General features: G+C 35.0%; 1 long non-coding RNA gene across 1 annotated transcript; it reads left to right on the forward strand.

Annotated features, from left to right (window-relative positions):
- Positions 1–1,720: 1,720 nt before the first annotated feature.
- Positions 1,721–3,884, forward strand: LOC115245369. The gene is made up of 2 exons (XR_003885516.1): positions 1,721–1,944; positions 3,827–3,884. It is a non-coding gene; the product is annotated as an uncharacterized LOC115245369 (long non-coding RNA).
- The last annotated feature ends 352 nt before the right edge of the window (positions 3,885–4,236 follow it).

Raw genomic sequence — 4,236 nt, forward strand, 5'->3', positions numbered from 1 at the left:
GTAATACAGAATTTTCCATGTCGAAAACAAGCGGGGGATGTTGACGGTCGACGAAATATTAATTCGAGTTTTAAAAGCGCGAAGAAAAATTTCTATTTTGCAAGAAGGAATCGTGATTTAAAATTATACAGGATGAGTCACTAGAAACTGTTTTCTAAGATATCTTCAGAAATATTGATTTTACACAAAAACGTTTTAGACAAAAGTTAAATAATTTTAAAGGGGCTATACTTTAGTCGTCTATTTTTAGGTGGAGGCGCCAAAAAATTTTTGAAAGTCATCTAAAATTTTTTAAATGGAAAGCCTTATTTTTAATCAATTATAATTGTAGAGGATGAGAAGATGAATCCAACGACCTATAACACTTTGATCGTGGGGTGACTTTGAAATGAAAAAATTTAGAAAAACAGGAAGAATAGGTGAATAATAAAAGTAATAATTTTGCAAACAAATTAATTTTATTTAATAAAGTGCTATTATTTTGGAATTATTTGACATTAATAATACGTTGCTTCATGTCTTTTGTTGGTACATCTCGATATACTATTTGTTCACTCATCATCCCCATGAAATCCCATTGACACATTCTTTTCCCTTGTGTTTATCAACATTGTGTTTATTAATCCCCAGAAGACATGAAACAATCAATGGTTATCGAACGATTCCAAAAGATACGTTGAGTTCGCGCATTCTTTAGAAAACGTATTAAAAAATGTCATGAAATGAATGGGCAAAACTTTGAGAGCATCTTATTAAATAAAATTAATTAATTTTGTTTGAAAAATTATTACTTTTAATACTTACCTATTACTCATCCTGTTTTTCTAGATTTTTCATTTCAAGGTCATTCCACGGTCAAAGTATTATAGGTCGTTGGATCATCTTTTCATCCTCTACAATTATTGTTGATTAAAAATAGGGTTCCCCATTTAAAAAATTTGAAATCACTTTCAAAACTTTTTGGCGCCTCCACCTAAAAATAAACTAAGACGACTAAAATGTAGCCCTTTTAAAATTATTTAATTTTTGTTTTAAATGTTTTTGTGTAAAATCAATATTTATGAAGATATCTTAGAAAGCAGTTTCTAATGACTCACCCTGTATAATTGGAGAATTAGAAATGTGAATTTTTACGTTCTTCTCAACCTGTCTTAAAAATCTCGCCAACTTTTCTAAAAGGAACAATCAGAATGACAGAATGACTTTTATCGTGGGTCTCACCTGTATATAAGAAAATCACTATATAATAACTGCAGCTATAAAACAATGTTATTGCCTTATTCAGCGGTAATTCCCTTGGCGGCGCCACGTTATTAACCATCAATCACGGTCTCTTAGTCACAAAATGTATCGTTTCGTTCGTCCCGAATAGATGCATATTCAAGAGCGCAAACGTCCGTCATACATTCGTCGTCGTTGCAATTTAATGCGCGTTTCATGACCCGACACTCTCGGGAGTTAAGGATAAAAGTCGTAAACGCCGCGTATTGCCGCATAGATAATTTCACGACACGACGCGGAGAAGGTGAAACTGCATTCGCCTAATGCCGTTTCGCCTCGCATTGTCCGCAACGCGCCGCGACGCCCACCCGGGTCCGCCGCTTATAAATCCGCAACAGGCGCGCTTAATCCGCGCCCGTCGCGCGTGTGTGAGTGCGTGCAATGAGACGCGACAATGCACCTCCAAGCCGCGAATGCGCGGATTTATCGTCGATGCTGAGACAATGAGCGCCGAGATAGGGCAGCTCCTCTATTAGGATCGCACCGAATTCCCCGTGTGAAAGGCACTTAGCTTTCGGCATTGTTGCCGGGTTAACGATTTTCGCTGCGCGGCGATATCAGCTTATCGCGCAATACACGGTTAAGCGAAAGAATAGATGCCGATCGAGAGCCCAGCGAGGAACAAGCGATATATATTTCGGATACGAAGAGAAGATAGAAGAGGTAATACAAGTTTACATCAAATTAATGGCAACAACACCGAGAACTTTTCCAGAGACTTAATTGGTCCTCTTAAAGATGTTTTGGTTGTAGAATAGTAATAAAAAAGTGTCAAAATTTAAAAAAAAAAACTATTTGTGTTTCTTATGTTTATATTGTTTGAAAAATTAAATAAATAAATCCGGATTATAAAAAAAATTAAAGTATCACAAAATAATATACACACAGAAAAATATTCTTCTATTGCTAAGTAAAATGATTACTCAGTTTACTTTACTTCTTTTAAGTAACAGTTATCTTTAACAAATTTATGACAAAAACTTTTGATCGTGAATACCCCTGAAATCAACTGCAAGAAACAAAAAACCGACTAATTTGCAGAAAGAGAGAGAGAGAATATTTTTCTACAATTTTTAGTAAATAACTTTTAAACGAGTAAATGGATATAAATCAAGTTTTGCACAAATATTTATTAGTTTTTTTATAAGATATGTGAACATTTTTATTTTGTTGGCAATGTTTTTTCCTTGTCAAATTTGTCAATAAGTGCTACAATATGCAATTTTCCATAAGAATCAATACTAACTTTAAACTTAAAATTCCGAACTGTTAAGATAATTGAGTGTGCTCAGGTTTTGCACATATACTCAGAAGAAATAATAGAATAGTCTTGAAATACTTGAAACAAGTAATATTTACTTGTATATAGTATGTATTTTTCTGTGTGTAGTTTTTAATGTCTTCGTAAAAGAAAACGGTTGTAATTAATATTTTTCTAATTTATGACAAAAACTTTTGATCGTGAATACACATACATCCTTAATGCTGTCTATGCAATAAGACGAATGCGTGAATACTCACGTGCCGCTTTCGAAAATCATGCAATGTAAACACTTTGATTTATAAAATAATATTTATTAGAACAATTCTTGGAAACTGAATTTGTTTAATTGCAAATAGAAAATAAAATAATGTATAAATAAAAATATATTTATATATAAATTCAAAAAAACCATGAAACTATCCTTTTCTCTAATTTATAATTCCGAGAAAAGGAGAAAATATTAATTCTCGAATCAAACTACTTTCCCAAGTATATTGCGTTATCGGCGCAATATCAGTAGTTTGAATACAAATAACCGGATTGGCAATGTTTTTTCCTTGTCAAATTTGTCAATAAGTGCTACAATATGCAATTTTCCATAAGAATCAATACTAACTTTAAACTTAAAATTCCGAACTGTTAAGATAATTGAGTGTGCTCAGGTTTTGCACATATACTCAGAAGAAATAATAGAATAGTCTACGAAATTTTCATGCTTTTGTCAATGTTTTGACATATGACACATACATCCTTAATGCTGTCTATGCAATAAGACGAATGCGTGAATACTCACGTGCCGCTTTCGAAAATCATGCAATGTAAACACTTTGATTTATAAAATAATATTTATTAGAACAATTCTTGGAAACTGAATTTGTTTAATTGCAAATAGAAAATAAAATAATGTATAAATAAAAATATATTTATATATAAATTCAAAAAAACCATGAAACTATCCTTTTCTCTAATTTATAATTCCGAGAAAAGGAGAAAATATTAATTCTCGAATCAAACTACTTTCCCAAGTATATTGCGTTATCGGCGCAATATCAGTAGTTTGAATACAAATAACCGGACATGAGTCAGCGATATATTAAAACACACAGACGAAGGCACGGAGTAATGATCTGGCTGACGTACGTCGAGCAATACTTATTGTTAGTGTCGGTATATCTCGTGCGGGCGTCGGTTTCGCAAACGCACGTATCACGTTGCCCGATAATTCTCAGGCAGCGGGCTCGAGACGAAGCGCGGAGAATACACCGTGGGTTTTTTTCGCAGTACCACCGAAGGCTCGCCGTTGCACTGTACGAAGAAAAGAAGAAGAGAGAGAGAGAGAGAGAGAAAAAAAAAGGAGACACCGGGGAGACCGAAAGAGACGAAAACGTACGGCGAAGGACCTCGCTCGATTCACGGCGGAGTTCGAGGTCGGGCCTTGTCTACCTATCTACCTACCTACCGAATGCTTCGCCGGCTTTTGGGCCCGCCTACGACCTTCAAGACGGGCTGAGCTCTAAGGATGGCCTCGATTTCGTTTTATTAACATACAGCTTCGACAAACATTCGGCCAGGAGGAATCGACCTCCCCCGAGGTCGAGCCGATGGATCCGAATACTTGGAAAGACAGGAGGATGAACCGAAAATGTGAGAGGATGATTGAAATGCTCGCGCGAAAAACACGAGAAGGACGT

The sequence above is a fragment of the Formica exsecta genome, unplaced genomic scaffold (genome assembly GCF_003651465.1).
Source record: "Formica exsecta isolate Colony F162 unplaced genomic scaffold, ASM365146v1 scaffold96, whole genome shotgun sequence".
Lineage (NCBI taxonomy): Eukaryota > Metazoa > Arthropoda > Insecta > Hymenoptera > Formicidae > Formica > Formica exsecta.